Source organism: Acromyrmex echinatior, chromosome 7 (assembly GCF_024713525.1).
Source record: "Acromyrmex echinatior isolate Ae372 chromosome 7, ASM2471352v2, whole genome shotgun sequence".
Taxonomy (NCBI): Eukaryota; Metazoa; Arthropoda; class Insecta; order Hymenoptera; family Formicidae; genus Acromyrmex; species Acromyrmex echinatior.
In genome coordinates, this window is record NC_141858.1 from 2,460,175 (window position 1) to 2,479,089 (window position 18,915).

General features: G+C 42.6%; 1 protein-coding gene across 2 annotated transcripts in view; it reads right to left on the bottom strand.

Moving 5' to 3' along the window:
- The window catches only part of LOC105155055 (uncharacterized), a 556,628-nt gene that overhangs the window by 3,797 nt on the left and 533,916 nt on the right, over positions 1-18,915 (bottom strand). The window lies entirely within an intron of this gene.

Sequence of the window (18,915 nt, forward strand, 5' to 3'; positions counted from 1 at the left end):
ATGATGCTTTCAATATGATCCAGAAACTAAACGTCAAAGTGCGGAATGGAAGTCAAAAAATTCACCACAAGCAAAAAAAATACGAACAGTTCCATCAAAAATCAAGACAATGCTCATCACATTCTTTGATAGCAAAGATATTATCCATAAAGAGTTTGTTCCAACTGGCCAAACAATTACTGATGCATATTATCTCGAAGTTTTAAAGCGATTGATGGGCAGAATTCATCGTATTCGCCCCGAATATCGTGATCCAGAAGATTGGTCTTTGTTGCATGATAATGCACTGAGTCACACTTCATTGATTGTCCATCAATGTTTGGCTCGAAATCGTGTCTTTGTGTTAAACCATCCACCGTATTCACTTGATTTGGCCCCCTGCGACTTCTCATTATTCCCAAAATTGAAATTAAAATTGAAAAGACGCTTTTTTGATGACATTCCGACTACCCAATCACTTCTACACAGGCGCTAGAGGTAATTCCGCAAACTGAGCTAAAACATGCATTTGAATCACTATTGAATCACTGTAACAAGTGTATTGAAGCCAGAGGAGAATATTTTGAATAATAAAACCAAAAAATATGCATATTGTTGTTTCAATTATGATTTTCAGGCCCTGTCCGGGAACATATTTGTCGCACTGTGTATATTTGCATCTATTAATTCTGCATTGATGTACAGTTGCGTTACTTGTATCTGTTTATTTGTTATTATTTCTGAAATCTTGCACAGCGGTTAATGCCTTATAACGCTGTGTGATTGTCTCTCTCAATTGATTGATTGACCAAATGAAAATCGACACGCTGTATATTGAATTTAATATAAATGTAACGAATTATAATTTACCATTGAGATGAATATTACTCACCACAAAGTGTTGTAGGTATTGTGCAATATTTCATGTTTATTAATCGTGTTTTATTAATCGTGTTTTAATATTGTCAGTATGTTAAAATATAATGTTAGATCTTAGTACTTATTCAATTAAAAGTGTATAAATTGAGTATTCACAAGTGTTATTTATGTAAATTAAACTATTGTTGTAGTTTACGGCTCTACATCTGTCACTAACGATTCAAGTCTGCCTTATAATTATATTTTGTCGATGATAGGAAGATAGGATTTGTGAGGATCTTTAGTATTTATAAGTTTACAATTTTGTTTATGTTTTGATCCTATACAGCACCGATTATTGCGGAAAATTTTCAAAAATGTTTCAACCTTCCATCTCTCGCAATAATTTTGAAAGGATTCTGCAATATATCATATGAAATATTTTAACAGAAATATTTCTAAAATCTATCATATACTATTATATAAATTGAAAAACATATTTAAATAGAACAAAAAATTATCATGATGTTAAAATGACTCCAAAATGTTTATTAAAAATCATCATTTTGATTTTAATTGTTCTACTTTAATTGCTAAAGCTTTTGTGATCTATTCTCTACCATCATCACATTGATAGCATGTGGTTTGAAGCGTTTTAGATATTTTACGCAAGATCTCATAACCATTTTTAATTTTATATCTAATCATGATGTTATTATTCTTTTTTTAAATTTTGATTTAATACGTGACGCCTTCCCTTTTTTGTTACTGAGCGGATAAAAGGAAGATTATTACTAACATTGAGGATACAATTGTGACATTATTGAATTATGACTCCTTCTGACAACATTGCACCATGCTTTCTATATCATGTGGCATCTTTTTTAACTGACAGTTTTTAATTTATTTGTTTTCTATAATTTAATGATTGTAAAGATTGAAGAGGACTACTGTATGAGTCGAAACGTTTCAAATAGTATATGTGAATAACTTTATATTAATAAAATTAGTCATCTATTTTAAGCTTGTATATTACTGTTTCATTGATTAAAAACTTTTGTATACAAATGACTTTTGCTTTAATTGCGAAAAACTTTTGTATATGAATAATGATATTGTGTGGAAACTACAAGTGTGATTTTTTAAATAGTAATTATGTATATATGCTGTGTAAACAGATTACAAAAAACGTTTTAATTAATTTATAAATGTTTTATAAATGTTTTAAAAATGTCTTAATAAATTTTAAGTACTTTAGAAATATTTAAAACTCAACAGAAGCAGAATGAGTGATTCATTTGGACGGCAACTATTTTTGTATGGTTAATATTGCAGAGTTGAATTGAGGGGATAAAAAACTTGGGACCTTTGTTTATTGATTGCCGTGATGCAATTGTTTCGTTATTATTTTGATACTACTTGTAATGCAATAAAAGTTTGGCTTGGGTGACTTGGACCCGTCAAATGTAAATTCGACGAATTTAGCCGAAAGTGAAAATTCATTTTTAATAAGTGTCTGTTTATTAGTGCTGTATTCAAGTATATGTTTTCTTCTTATAACTAAAATTGTTTGAGATCGGTAATTCGAAAAAAAAGGTAAGAACTCCTTCGATCGACCGACAGGAATTGTTATTGAACGCACGCACAAGGCGAGCTCGTGATTTCATCTCGAGCCTGACATTAAGCCTCGTCAAAGTCAGGGATTCGTCGTTCTCTAGTCTTTTCAAAACAATTTGGTACACGCAAACAGGCACCGGCAACGGACAATCGAAAGTTCTAGAACAATTCAATTCGCGCACGCGAGCGCCGCGCTCAGACGAATACGTCACGCGCTGTCACCAATCCCGCATACGGATTTTCTGTCGCGCATGACTGTTACGTTAAACGTCGTTAGAAAAGAATCCAAAGCGCCAATCAATTTTGTACAACCAATGCCACGTGATAATTATGATTGTGGCAAAATTTTATTGGATTTCTCCCAAGAAGAAAGCCCAGACCGAAAGCAATAAATGCCTCGATCTCGCCGTTCCTCCGGGGCAGATTGCTTAGATAGTTTACACCGCTTAGACAGTTTACACCGCTTAGAGTTCTTAGACTTCTTAGAATTCTTACTTCTAAAAGTTCTTCGAGTTCTTAGAGTCATAGTCTCGCTACTATATCGCTTCGTAAAACCGCCGTGCTAACCGCTTAGTGAAAACCGCTATAAAACAAATCTTTTCGAGAAGTACCGAGAAAATCGCCGAGATTTTCCATCACCGCGATTCCAACTACAATTTGGAAAGGGTGACTGCATTTGATATTCTGTTAATCTAATATTTAATTAATTATATTTTCTGACTTTGTAACTGAGCATATTAAAGAAAATTCTTTTGTTAAATTACAAAGAAACGAAGTTCTCTTTACTGTCGTGTATCATATTAATCGTGTGCTGTTCTCTCACTCGAATCTTTCCGCGCGGTGCATTCTCGTACATTTCCTGGTCCTTCGAGCCGGATTTGAACCAGCGAGAAATATTGTTAGACAAACGCCGCATCACTTTAAAAATTTCACGTCAGCGCTCTCATTCTGATTCGCTCTCGCACAAAAATATTGGGTCATCTAAAAAATATCCGTAGTTTTTTGTTCAATTTTTGAATGAAATTTTTCTTTATTGAAAATCAATTTTAATCAAGTATATATTGGCCATTATTATCTATAACCTTTTGCCATTTTTCGGGTAATTTCATAATTCCATCCGTGTAAAACTTTTGTGGTTTATCGGCGAAAAACTTTTTCAAGTGATTTTCGGCAGCTCTTTTGTCGGCCAATGTTTTTCCAAGAGAATTCTGCAGAGATCGAAACTAATGGTAATCAGACGGTGCAAGGTCCGGGCTATACAGTGGATGCATCAAAACTTCCCAACCAGCTCCCAAGCTCCCTCAATTTTTGGCGCGTCATCAATGTGTGTGGTCTGGCGTTGTCATGATGGAAGACAACATCTTTTCTGTTAATCAATTCTGGTCGTTTTTCCTTAATCGCTTCCTGTAATCTATCCAGTTGTGAACAGTAGAGCTCTGAATTAATCATTAGGCCATATGATAACATGTGATAACTCATGATGGACGACTCCCTTCCAATCCCACCATACACACAGCATCACCTTATTTGCAATCAATCCAGGCTTTGAAGTCGTTTGTGGTGATTCGCCGCGCTTACTCCATGATCTTTTACGAACGATATTCTTGTATTTCATCCATTTTTCATCGCCCGTGATGATTTGCTTCAGAAATGGATCGATTTCGTTGCGTTTTAGTAGTGTTTCGCTGATGGAAATTCGATCAAATTTCTTTGCGTTAATTCATGTGGCACCCAAACATCGAGTTTCTTTGCGTAGCCAGCCTTTTTTAAATGATTCCAAACTGTCACATGGTTGATTCTTAGTGCATTGGCTATCTCCTGACAGCTCACATGTCGGTCTTGCTCGACCAGTTGCAAAATTTCATCAACTTTTTCAGTGACTGGCCGACCAGAGCAAGGTCGATCTTTGACATCAAAATTTCCAGAACGAAATCGAACAAACCACTCCTGCGTCCTGCGTTCACTTACAGCATCCGCGCCGTAAACTTTACAAATTTGTCTGCATGTTTGTGCTGCGTTTTTGCCTTTTTTGTAGTAAAAAAGCATCACATAGCGTATTTCTTCAGAAATGTCACTCATTTTCAAACCAATATAACTTTTGACACAATAGATGAATCACCAAACTTTGTTTACAAAAAATGTAACCTAAAATGTCATCTTTCAGACGCGCGTTCATTTGACACAATCGGATTAGTGTTGCCCGATATATCACCATCAATACCATCTAGTGACAAAAAACCACGGATACTTTTTAGATGACCCAATATATATTCATTGTAAAAAAAGCATTTTTATAAGAGAGGCTTTTCGGCAAAACAATCGCTTTATTTTCTCGGAGTTATAAAATCGTGAGTAAATAATGTTGAAATTATTATATATTTAATAAAATATTTTCATTGTATTTTTAAAGAAGAAAATACTCGAGATACCTTCGATATCATTATTTCAAGCATATGTAAAAATGGCCCCTTTTTACTCGTGCAAATAATTATATTTTTTGAAATGAATCAATATAATGTATCTTAAAGTTCATATTTTCCTCTTTTTAAAACAATACTTATTTTTATTTGTATCTTTTTATTCTCATAGAGACGATTTTTTGAAAAAACTGATTATTGCATTCTTTTCGCAAATTGCGCGCGCGCGTGTGTGTGTGTGTGTGTGTGTGTGTGTGTGTGTGTGTGTATTCTTTAATATTGTTTAACATAACTTTTTCAATTATTAATAAAACCTTTTTATGTTTTGATATTTTGGTTTTATACATTCTGGCATTTCAAAATAAAAACTATTTTCCATTGAGATTTGTAATAATTACAGAGCTAGTAAAAAACGCAGAGCTAGTAAAAAGTGGGTGACTTGAATCTAGATATATAAATTAAGACTTTAAAACGAGATATGTAGTCGATTACTAAATATATGTTTAATTGATACTTAAACAATATTTAAATTTATTATGTCAACATAATAAATCTAAATATTTAAGTATCAATCAAATATATATTGAAATATCATTTTTATAGTACTAGAAATAGCTGTAACCTTTTTAGTAATATTTATAAAAAATTGCAAATTCTTTCTGTAACATTTCATCAACCTTTTAACAAGGTTTCATGTGCAAAAATCGCCGACATTTTACTATTCCAGAACTGTCTCAGAAATGTTGCAAACATATTTCGCAATTTTTATGAAGTTTTCAACTTTTCAATTGAAATATTTCTGAGATATTTTCGAAAATTTTCGGTGCAGAAAATAATATTTCTGAAATTAATCTTTTTGTGTAATGGGGTTCTTCATTTAAAATGATAGCATTTTCTTATATGAATTCGTGATTCTCTTATATATTATACTATGTTCGATTATGACTGACCGAGTGGACATGTTCCTTTTTATGGTTTCGGTATTCTGTGATTTTGACTTTAAGTTGTCTTTTCATTTGATATATGTTGCTTCATAATTGTTACATGTATATTGAATTAGAGAAAAAGTCTTTTTATATATAATCGACAAATGGAGATCTGGTCGAATTTTTATATACCACTATTGTGTGACGTATTAGGTCATTATATATTATTGGAAAGGTGCTATTTTATATTACATTTTGAAATAGATTGATCATAGATTTGAACGATACCGACGCATTCAATCAAATTTGAAAATGAGTGAAAATCAGGAACATTTCCGACATATTTTACTTTCTTATTATAAAAAAGAGAAGAGCGCTGCACAAGCTACAGAAAAAATTTGTCTTAATTATGGAGAGGATGATATAACTAGAGCAGCAAATTGGTTTCGCCGATTTTGAGATGGAAATTTCGATGAAAGAAGTTCGATGTTTAGGTACCATATGATTTGACAGTAAAAAATTTAATGGATCGAATTTCTATTTGCGAATTATTGCTGAAACAAAATCGAGCATTTTTTAAAAGATTGATAACAGGTAATGAAAAGTGAATAACATATGATAATAATGAAAAAGATCGTAGTCGAAATGAGGTAAGGCATCACAAATAATCGCAAAGCCCAAGTTGACGCCAAAAAAGTGTATGTGACTGGAAAGGAATCGTCCATTATGAACTGCTGCCACTAGGCAAACCGATTGTTTCTGATCTCTGCTGTCAACAACTAATGCGATTGGTGCAATCCATTCAGAAAAAGCGACCAGAATTGATCAATAGAAAAGACGTTGTCTTTTATTATAACAATGGTGGGCCACACAAGTCTTTGATGATTCGACAAAAATTGAGAGAGCTTGACTGGGAAGTTTTGATGCATTTGATATTTAGTCCTGACTTTGCACCATCCGATTATCATTTGTTTCAATGTTAGCAGAACTTCCTTAATGGAGTAAACTTGATTTCAAAAGAGATCTGCGAAAATCATTTATCTCGGTTTTTTTTACTGAGAAATCACAGAAGTTCTATACCGATGGAATAATAATTCTACCCGAGAAATGGCAAAAGGTCATTAATCAAAATTGTACATATTTGGTTTAATAAAAAGTTTATAAACAATTTTAAAAATATGTTTCATTTATGCTCTAAATTGTAAAAAGACTTTTTCTTTAACTCAATACACTATTATTTTTTTGTGTCTCGTGGGAGGGATCTTTGTGTGCTTTTATAAATGTTTTAAATTTTTTCGTGCTATAAAATAATACTGGTATTTTTATTATTTGGTCTATTAATCTTCTCTAATAGGTATGTATGGGATCGTAAATCATGAATTTTTGTTCGCATCATTATTGTCTGGTGTTACACCAGATTTTTTATTACAATACAATTTTCAATCGTTTTTTAATGTTGTCATTAGATGTAATTATCATTAATAACAATAACATAATTGAATTTAATTAGCACAATAAACCTACTTACTCGGGTAGACATTTGAATTACTTATTTCATCACTTTCATTACACAATAAAGAGGCGCAATGTTCGATTTAATTGACAGCATGATATTATTATTACGTCCAAGATACACAGATAATTTTAATATATTAATTAATATTTTATTGAATAATGACTATCTACAGAATTTTATATTTGATAATATTAGAAAACGATTGAAAACTCTATTTTATGAAACTAATACATCTCACAATAATGATATGAACAAAAATTCTTTACTATTTACTGTTCCGTATATACCTATTCATTCTGAAAAGATTAATAGACTGAATGATAAAAATATCAAAGTATTATTTTATAGCATGAACAAATTAAGAACATTTATAAAAACACAAAAATCTCCTCCCATCAAATGCAAAAAATAATATAATATATAAAATCGCATGTAACAATTGTGAAGCAACATATTTTGTTAAATACTTAACGAAATATCTCCTCGATTTCATTATAGATGGTACGTATTATCTTCGATAATAAGACAAAGTCCTCTTTGATTATATATTAACTTTTCTTATTTCTTACTTTAAATTGAACCTTGTATACTTATAAAAATAAAATCTACTTTTTATTTTGTGTCAAATATTCCCGACCGATCCTTTTCTACAATTGGTTATAGATTCAGACAGCATTAGTAAAGAGCTTTCGAATACTTGAAGGAGAAACATTTCCATATGTGTATTTGCGTGAGAATTTTACTAACCTTAAAGGTTAGAAAAGAATCTTACTAACTTCACGTTCATTTCGCTATTCTTAATATGAATGAGAACAGACGATTTGTACATCGAGTGAAGCAGGCAAGCTGTATAACGAAAAATACAAAGTTTATTGACAGTGTAAAAAGAAATGGTGAACGTTATAAATTTTATGCGTTGAAACTATTTCAAGAGACAACTATCTATATAGCACAGAACTTGCAGCAATATCGCTTCATTAACGCTGCAATATTGTGGCAGCATGCAATATTGCTGCAATGTTGCAGCATTATTTCTGCAACTTTTGTGCTGTAGAGGTATAATACCTAATGTATTCAAGCAACCTCCTTATAAAAAGTGAGGGCTGTGTATTGAGCGAAAAACCAAAGCCAGATACAAACACACAGCATCTCAAGCACTCAAGTAGCTAACCAACCAATACAGCACAGAACGTTGAAAGAATGTTGCTGAAATGTTGCATTGTTGAACGTTGAAGTATTAACGTTTCATCAATATTCTATCTATATTGATTCTTCTACATTGATTATTAATGTTGCTGTAATGATGAAACAATATTGAACAAATTGAAACTTTATTGATTTTTTTATAATGATTGTTAATGTTGCTGCAACGTTGAAATCACATTGAACAAATTATATTAGGTGTTGGAATTAATTCGTAGCGTTTTACAAGTGATGGGAAGTACTTTCATTAATGTATTTTTTAATGCTCATGTGAAATAAATAACATTCTTTCATTAAAAAACGCTACGAATTAATTCCAACACCTAATATATCAAAATTTATTTTATTTTGTAAAAAATGAATAATAATAAAATATCAAGTAAATTTAAATCACTTTAACACAGATTTTACTGTAGCACAGATTTTACAGCAATATCGCTGCAATAACGCTGCAATATTGCTGCAACATGCAATATTGTTGCAATGTTACAGCATTATTGCTGCAACTTTTATGCTGTAGAGGAATTAATCTTTTAACAAAATTCATTTCTAAACGATATACTTTTATGCGGAAATTGACCGCGCGTGCAGAATGCTCGTGCGTGTGATATTGTTTGTGTTTGACCAGTTCAATGCGCGACGTCGACTCATGGTCTTTCTACATATCTATATATTATATTACAGTTTTATACATTTACTAACATTCAGTGTTTGTGAATCATCGAAGCAGCAGTTTCCGTACAATTGCAGAGGTTAAGTACCATTGGATCAAATATAAGATTGGATTTCCTGCAGGGGGTGGGATCATCTCGGATGCGATCCGGCACTCCTGGACGCATCTTGATATGATTCCACTACGGGTTTAGCGAACCCGCGGTGCCTGAGCTCTCGTAATCTCTTCCCTTGCACCACTGGAAGAGACCGAGCGTCCGAGATTGCACCCGACCTCTCGGACGACGAGTTGGGCCCTCTATAAAAGGTCCCCCTGTCTCGTGGTAAAGGCGCGGCCATGAGATTAATGGATGATGGGTGAATCATTCAATAGCGGCCAAGTAGGGAGCGCACGAACACTGATGACTGTGGTGAGATATATATATATAGACGGACTATTAAACTTGTATATAGTACTTGTATATAGAGAACAGTGTAAATAGAGTGTACATAAGTGGAACTTTGCGGAGTGACTAAATTCACGAGGTGATTGTGCAGTTCTTGGGCTCTAGTTTAGTTCTCTCTTGGGCGAGTATCGAGATGGAGGACAGCTGGAGATCTGCGAGGGAACTTTCACAGCGGCGGTTCCGATATGGACACTCCAGGATGTGGGTTATCCCTAGAGGTTTTGCTGTTTACTCCCTATCCTGGAGGCATGCTGAGGAATACTCGTCGAAGGGTGGTAAGTACCATCCCACTTTTTGGCGAGCATATTCTTCTGTGCGTGGCATGACTTTATGTAGGTATGATTTTATGTATGTATGAACATGGGACGGGTGTAGATCTTACTATCGATCTTGGTACACTCCCGCCTTGCGGCCGTTTGACGGTGTCGTCCTTGCCGTCGGGCGGTCGTCCGCGTAGGTAGTCGCAAAATTACATTAGAGGCGAGTCGGATGATTGGCTGGCGAGTCACCCGGCTTCTCCATCGTCGGTATATATATACAATATGGACAGCACGAAAAAGGATATGACACGGCGAGAGGTCGGATGCTCGTCACGGTTTCCCAGAGGTAGTGTCCCCGCTTCCGGGCGATGGACCCCTACGGGGGAATGCAAGGGGCAAGTCGCGGAGTTGCCGGCGGGTTCCGCGGCCGATATGGCTACCGCTAAGGAAAAGAAGGATTGGGGTGTGTACGAGACTCTCGGTCCCAGTACTCGTAGGAGTACACTTCGTGAGCTCACAGGGGTACTAGAGAAGTTGTCAGTGTCTAGCGAATCTCGGAAAGATAAGGACGGTACTGTACTTGACAATCAAGACATGGACCTAAGTGAAAGACAGTGAGAACAAGGACAGTGTTAGTGCTAGAGGGCCCGGGCCCAGAATAAGTTCGGACGTGCGTCTCCCCAGGGAACTTAGATTACGTGTCGTGGACGGAGATATTGTAAATTCGCCGGTGACAGCTGTCGAGACATCGGATGCGCTGATAGTGATTGACAGTTCAGAGACAAGATCAAGTGCCTCTATTTCGGATTCGGCCACGTCGGCCGATGCTGCGGTCGTGGTAGAAAAAGAGGACGCAAACCGAAGGGGAGCAATGTCCCTGGATCCAAATCCCTCTCAAAAATGAGCGCGACAAGGATGGACGATTATGACGATGATGTCTTGGATCGGTCCAATTTCCTGCAAATCACCAAGAAAGATTGGCGGGCGGGTAAAAAGAGGAAACTGCAGGAATGTCCTCTTAACGATTTTTTGTCGTACAAGCAAAAGACTGCGGTGGATGAGATTACATATCTATTCCCGCAGATGTCTCCGAAGACCATAATGACGGAGACGCTGAGAGTCTTGGACGCCGCAAGTAGCGCGCAAAAGAAAACATCAACCATGAAAGGTGATCTGCGCCGACAGATAATCATAGGAGTGGAAGTGGCCAGACAGACAGTTCAACAACTGGCGGTGAACTCAGCCAGGGCCCAAGAAACCGGCTGAAGTTATGAGCGGAAGATGTCTCCAACTAGAACGTGAGGTAGCTTCGCTCAAGAGACAGATGGAGATGATTCAGAAGGACAGGGATAGTCTCCTTGAACAAGTCACTGAGGAGGGGGCTTGTTGATGGTAGAGCATCAGGACATGGTAAGCTGGATCACGAAAGAGCGGATCGACAAGTGGCTGGAACCTCACACTCCTCCCCTCTGGGTAGAAGAGTAGTTGAGGATTTGCCTCCAGCACGCCGCCCCTCTCTGAGGAGAGTCTCCAGAGTAATACCTGAGGATTTCTCTGCGAGAAGAAAACTGGTTGACGAAAGGGGACGTATTGTTCTCTCTGTGGTTAATGGGCAAGAGGACCATCACCAGCGAGGAAGGGACCTTGCTGGCTGGCTTCCTTCTTCTGGTCCCGAGAGAGGAGAGCCCTGGGAGACTGTTACGGGGAAGAGAAAAAGGAAAAAAAGGAAAAAGGCAATAAATACTTATCGTGGTGGTAGCCGTGTGCCAGTAAGTGCTTCCGAAGTTGTGGCATTGGATGGCAGTGGTGCGAAAATGGTGAGGAAAGATGTTTTCTTTGCGGCGGCAGTGAGGGGGGATCGTGGCGTGGCGACAGCTTTTGCAGATTCTAGGGTTCGTCCTAAATCTGGGATCGGATCTGCGATCCCTCCTGGTCGAACGGTTCGTAGAGGAATACGCAAAATTAACTCCGCTGCGGTTCTAATTCGTTGCGATGAGGGAGGCCCCTCATACGCAGAGGTGATGGGCGAGGCGAGATCCAGCGTTTCCCTCGAGGAGTTAGGCATCACTGATGCGAGAGTCAGACGTGCTCAGACTGGTGGCCTACTGGTGGAGATTCCGGGGGAGGATGCTGGTTCAAAAGCTGATTCTCTTGTGAGCCGATTGGATTCCCTTTTCAAAGATCGGATTGGAATCAAGATGATACGGCCGATTAGAAGATTGGAATTCCGTCTTCTGGACTTGGACGAATCCGTCACGATTCGCGAGATTGCGGAGACTGTAGCAGCGCGCGGAAATGTACAACCGAGTGACATTCGCGTGGGTTCTCTGAGATCAGGTAGAGGTGGTCTTAACACCGTCTGGATACAGTGCCCGGTCATGTGTGCGGAACAGATGTTGAAAGATGGACTTCGCATTGGATGGTCCAAGGTACATGTGGTGCCTTTGGCCAAGCGGAGACTCCCATGCTACAGATGCTTCGCTGTAGGACATACAAGGGTCAATTGTAGGAGTGCTGTGGGCAGGAGTGGGGTCTGCTTTAATTGCGGCCGGGAAGGACATACGGCCGTCGGCTGCAAGGCTCCACCTCATTGTTCGGTTTGTGCAGGAAGGAATCTGCCTGCTGGGCATAGAGCAGGAGGAGATGATTGCGTTCCTTACAATAGTCTGATAAGAACAGCGACAGATGAGAAGACTGACAATAGCGACATAAGAGACAACGTGCGAGCGGAGAACAGCCCTGCTGTTCGGACGTCTGAAGCTGTTTCCCCCGCGGAGGAGAGGATGTCGGTTGACGTTCCCAATGGCTAATATCGGACAAATAAACGTCAATCGATCGAGATCTGCGCAGGATTTTATTGCGCGGGTATGCGAGGAGGAACAATTAGGACTATTTGCCGTATCGGAACCTCACTCAGTGATAAACAATGGACGCTGGCTTTTCTCGGTAGACGATCCGCCGACGGCTGCCATTACATGGCAGCATTCTCAAATAGACGTTCCATGTTCGCCTCTTTATAGGGGGGAGGGATACGTTGCGGTTGAATGGGGAGGGATGGTGGTCTTTAGTTGCTACTTCTTCCCCAACCTGCCGGACGTGGACTTTGAGAGGGGACTGTACGATTTGGGTGCTCGAATCCTATCGTGCAGTCAAAAACCTTTATTAATTTTGGGTGACTTCAACGCCAGGTACTCTGCTTGGGATTTGGGTGATGCGAACCGTAGAGGTAGAGTTCTATCAGATTGGGCGGGAGGCTTGGACCTGGTGCTCTTGAACAGTGGTTTCCACCGTGCCCACTTTCGTGCACCCACGTGGGACGTCATGCGTGGACCTATCATGGGCCTCGTCCTCGACAGCTCGTAGAGTTAGTGGTTGGCGTGTGGCGGTAGATGTCGAGTCTCTCTCGGATCATCGTTACATTCTTATGAGGGTGCAGGAGAGGATAGTCGGTTCTCTAAAGAGAACTGCTGGGAATAAATACTTCCCACGGTGGAGTGTTGGAAAGGTTAATATGGATCTACTAAGCGCGGCAGCTAACGTAAAGGCATGGTCCTCTCCTCCTCATGGGGATGTGGCGGCGGAATCCCTGGCTGATGGGCTAAGTGCGGCGTTGACAGAGATCTCGGACGTCTCGATGCCGCGTTTGAGGGCCACCGGTAGACCTTCGGTTTATTGGTGGAATGACGAGATCGCTGAACTCCGGGTTCGTTGTGTACGAATTCGGAGAAAATTACAAAGACAGCGTAGAAGGTATCGTGACTCTGAGATGGTCCGAGGTCTCTGGTCTGAATTAAAGGAAGAGAGACAGGCACTAAGGAGGGCTATTAGGAGATCGAAGATGAATCTATGGCGGGGTCTTCTCGATACTCTCGATAGGGATCCCTGGGGCATGCCGTATCGTATAGTGCTCGATAAATTGCGGATGGGCGCGTCTCGAATTGTCGAGTCTCTCTCCCCGGGAATCGTACGGGAAGTGGTCGAGGCGTTATTCCCGTCTGGTGCGGGGGGGATGGGTGTTGCCGCCTCCCCCGTCCAATGGGATGACGCCTTGGCCATAACTGGCGAGGAGATTGGGGCCGTGTTCACCAGAATAAATCTTGGTCGGGCTCCTGGTCCTGATGGGATCATCGGGCGTGTCATCAGGAATACGAGTGACATCTTGGTCAAGCGTTGGATGAGCTGCTTTACGGCATGTCTCAGGGAGGGGGTGTTTCCATCCAGATGGAAAATGGCGCGACTGGTGCTGCTCGAGAAGCCGGGGAAGCCTGATCGGATGCCGTCGTCTTACAGGCCGATCTGTCTTTTGAACGAGGCAGGAAAGTTGCTGGAGAGGGTTATCAGCAACCGATTGACGCGGTGTCTGGATGAGTCTGGGGGTATCTCGGAATCTCAATTCGGATTCAGATAGCAAAGATCTACAGTAGATGCCATTTGGAGGCTTCGTGCGATGGTGGATGATGGGGTGCGGGATGGGGGAGGTGGTGTTGGCTGTGTCTTTTGACATAGCCAATGCCTTCAACTCCCTCCCGTGGCCTGTCATCAGGGATGCGCTGGAAAAGGGGGTTCCGGGAAATTTCCGACGCATCCTGGATAGTTATCTGTTGGACAGATGGCTGTCCTATATGGACAGGGATGATAGATACACGAGATCTCCTATGATGCGCGGGGTTCCTCAGGGTTCGGTCCTGGGACCGACGCTTTAGAATGTTGGATACGACTCCGTTTTGCGTGTCGGCTTGCCGCTGGGCTGTTCCGTCCTATGCTACGCGGATGATACCCTTTTAGTAGTGAGAGGGCCGTCTTTACGCGAGGCGGTTGTTAGGGCGGAATTGGGGGCGGCTGTTGTGGTCAGGGCGATCAGGCGGCTGGGCCTCGAGATGTCGACGGGCAAAACGGAGGCCGTGGCATTCATGTGGGGGGTACCGAGTGCAAGTATCAGAATAGGGGATGCGAAAATCGAACTGCGCTCTTCGATAAAATATCTGGGATTGGTGATAGACTCTAAGTGGTCCTTTAGAGAACACTTCCGTCGAGTCTTTCCCAGAGCTCTGAGGATGGCAGCGGCCATTGGTAAATTAACGGCCAATATTGGCGGCCCTGGGGAGTGCAGACGTCGGGTATATGTCAACGTCGTAATGTCTGTCGTCTTGTATGGGTCTCCTGTGTGGGCACAGGCGGTTGCGAAGGATTGTATCATTCGACGCGACGCGGCCAGACTACAAAGCAGCTGGCACTTAGAATTATAAGGGGTTATAGGACTGTTTCCTATGAGACATCACTGATACTCGCGAGACTGGTCTCATTTGATCTGATTGCTGATCGTCTAAGGCGATCCTACTTGAGGCGGCGAGCATACATCGAGCGAAATGGCTTCATCGCTCCCAGGACGATGGGCCTCATTCGCGACGAGGAAACGGAGAGGTCCGTGGTTAGGTGGAATGCGCGGCTCGAGGAGCTACCTCGGAACGCACCTGGAGCAGCTGTTCGGGAGGCTATCGTAGGCAGACTGATGAGGTGGATGAGGAGGACTCATGGTGGCCTTACTTTTAGGATGACCCAGGTTATTGTGGGTCACGGATGCTTTGAGGTCTATCTATACGGGATTAGAAAGGAGACTCCAATTTTTCAGCACTGTAGTGCTGCTATTGACAATGCCGTGCATACCCTCCTTCACTGCCCTTCATGGGCGGTGGAGAGAAGAAATCTGTTCGTGGCTATCGGTCTTGATCTAGATCTAGACCGAGAGTATAACTTGGTGATTGGGGCCATCATGGGCTCCTCCGAAGCCTGGACTGCATTCGCGAATTTTTGCGAGACAGTAGTTAGAAGAAAGGAAGAGGCGGAGAGGGATCGAGAGAGGAATCGGAAGGAGTTGATGCTTCCTCCTGTACCTTCTGTTCCTTCCCGAGATTTCACCTCTTCATAGTGGAAATTTATGATTGTAAATAATGTGTATATATGTATATATAGTTAGGCTTAGTTAATATTAAAGGATGTTCCCGTGCGTGCGGTGGGAGCCATCCCGTTTGCATTGTGGGTGCCCTGAAGTAATACCGGTCGGTAGTTCCGGGGCACTCACATATATGCATGGATGTAATGCTAGGACAAGGGGGAGTTTTTTAGTCGGTAGGCGGCCGTTCCGGTGTATCCTTGAGATCACGGAGCGGTTGAATCCGGCACACCCAGTGGTGCGGGCTGCTGGGCGTCTTCCCCCCCTCCGATGGGTGTCCCTTTCGGGTCCCCCTCGGGAGAGGGCGCTGCGAAGATTTTTTTCCTCCAACGCAAACAAAAAAAAAAGATATAAGATTGGATTGTTGAGCGCCACCTTGTCGTGATGAGGGGGCTGTTCCGCGTGCCGTTCTCCGCGGGCGAACTTGCTGTCTGGAGCAGCCGTCCGGGGATGCTGGTAGGCTCCAAGAGTGTCCAGTACAGACTCCCCGTTAGATAACACCTGCGCATCTCCCCTTCTTCCCTCTTATTAGGGGATGAGATGAGGGCGCGCACGGGAAGGGAAACTTGTTAAAACCCGAAAGGAAAATCGTACACCCAGCCCCCGAGTGGCTTGTAAAATAGCTCCACCTAACAGAGCAATATGTTCACGTACGTATTACAAATCTTACAGCAGGAGGAACTCGGAGCCTCCAGTGATAGGATTGGGGGAGCTGCATGTCAGGGCCCCGTCCGTGAAACTGGCTTGCTGGGAGTACCGATTCCGCAACTGGCAGAACTCCGCTAGGGTGTGCACCGCACGTATCCTGGGCCAACGGGACATTAATGCGAAGGCTGTTTTCTCGGAGACAGTGAATGTACTGCGTCTTCGTGGAGGAGGCAACAGTCCCTCTGGTGTGGGTGATGATGGTAGTGGTGCTAGTGCGAGGAGCGGTGGGGACTGTGGTTTCCCGCTCCTTCGCGATGCTAACTTCACTTTCTTTGATGGAAATCTCCGTTCCTTTGTGAAGGCGGAGACCGTCGTAAGGAGGGCAGTGATGTCACGTTTGGATTGACAGACCTAGCACTTGCGGAGAGATCATTCTGGTTAGGAGGTCCCTCTCGGATTTTCGGAAGGAGGACCTGCATGTGAAGATTCGCGATGGTCAAGGGATTTTTCCCTACGATCGCGATCTCTTGGCTCTGCAGTTCCTTGAAAAGTTGAAGTCGTCTTCGGGGTCTGCTTTCGACCTTTTATATAGGGATGCGATGGAGGTGGCCCTGAGGAGCCGAGAGTTTAATCCTGGAGGTATCGGGAAGATTTTATCCTCTGATTCACAGGGAGAGATTCCCCTCCCCCTGAGCACATGAGGGATAGAGCCGATAGCGTGGAGGAGGACATCATGAGGAGGTCTCCCTTCTAGAAATGCTCCGCCGATGGACGGAGTTCCGGCGGTTAATATCGACTTGGCTGAAACACCGTCCGAATTGGAAGTAGAGATGAGGTTGGGGGAGAGTGCCGATGATGAGGCCGGTCCCTCTCGTCCCCGTAGTCCCTCTTCATCGCCGATAATGCGACGTAGGATGGACCTCAAGAGGAAGAGAGTTAGATCGCGTCATGACAGCTTTGGGTCATTTACGTCTTCCTCGATACCCTCTGACGCTTCGATTATGACGCGTCCAGGATGTGCCCAGGGCTACCGGGCGCGACACGTGGATGACGGACTGTCGGGTGGGGAGGATTCACGCTCGATAAGGCGGGTTTATATTTCGTCTTCATCGTTTCTTACCCCGCAGCAGAGAGTTGAAATCGACAAAATGCTATCCTAAGCCATCCACCATGGATGTGACTGAAATGATGGAGGGGATAGAGACTAATAGAAGTCGAAGATGCCCGTTTTAGATCCCATCAGTCGATGAAGGGAAGCTCTGAGCGGGAAGTAAAAGATGACCACACATCTAGCGCGAGAAGGATGCCTGTTGCTGTCGCATAGGGCCATGGGTCGCTCTGAAGATACGGTCTATGATGCCGACAAGGTTGCTCCTTGAACAGAGGATGAGCGGACTGCGCGGGGAGCGCAACAATCTCCGACGCGAGCTGGAGAAGGCGAGAATCGCGATAGCGATTCATATTTGAATTCGTTTCCTCGAAAACCTCGGCTCAGATCAGTGAGAAGATTCTGTTTGGGTCGGGCGATGGCGGCGAGGCTCATCGTCCTTCATCACTGATGCCGATGCCGGGAGATCCTCATGTGTTGGGGGCTCTGACGGAAATCTCGGCCGCTCCGTCAGGACTGGATTCTCGATTGGGGCGGCTCGAGAAAGGGGGGGGGGTGCAGCCTTCTTCCCATGCTGTCTCCGATGGCGGGAGGGTGTGCGCCCCTCGTAAGGGGGGTCGTGTTGCTGCTGCTGGTGCGGATGGGCGGTGTTTAGCCTTCGGGCGGGATTTGGCGCTGTCATTGTTCCCGCGCCGGCGGTGGCTTCGGATATCTCTGTTACCTCGTCCGGGAAGCAGTCGGGGGCTGTCCTCAGAGCCTCTCTGGACGGAAGTAGCCAACAAGAAGAAGAAAAGGATACATGGGAGAGCTCAAGCGGGGAGTAAATCTGCTCGTTTTGGGAAGCCAGATCCTGCCTTGTATGCCTCTGTGGTCTCTGACACCAAGTCCGATTTGGGTCGCCCACCGGTTGGTGGAGTCGGCCGGCCGGCTGGTGCTGGAGGGAAAGCTGTCGGGGGGACGCAGCGGAGTCGCTCGGATCTAGCCCAGACTTAGGCAACTGCTGCGTCCTCAAAGTGAAAGAAAAAGCCTCCTCTTTCTCAGAGGAATGTTATTCAGACTTTTAATCATCCTCAATCCTCCTCTGGAGTTTCCTGAGGAGGGGGGGGGGAGAAAAAGAAAAGGAGGAGATGGGTCCCCCGATCCGCTGCGGTGCCAGACGCAATTACCGCAGACGGTGGGGCCTGTCTTATACAGATATAATGCGCCGGGCGTAGAGTCTATATTCTTGAGTGATCTGGGGATAGACGGCTTTCGCTTATGGCGCTCCAGGAAGACGACAAATCTGAGGTCGCGGAACGGAAGAGGTTCGAAGACA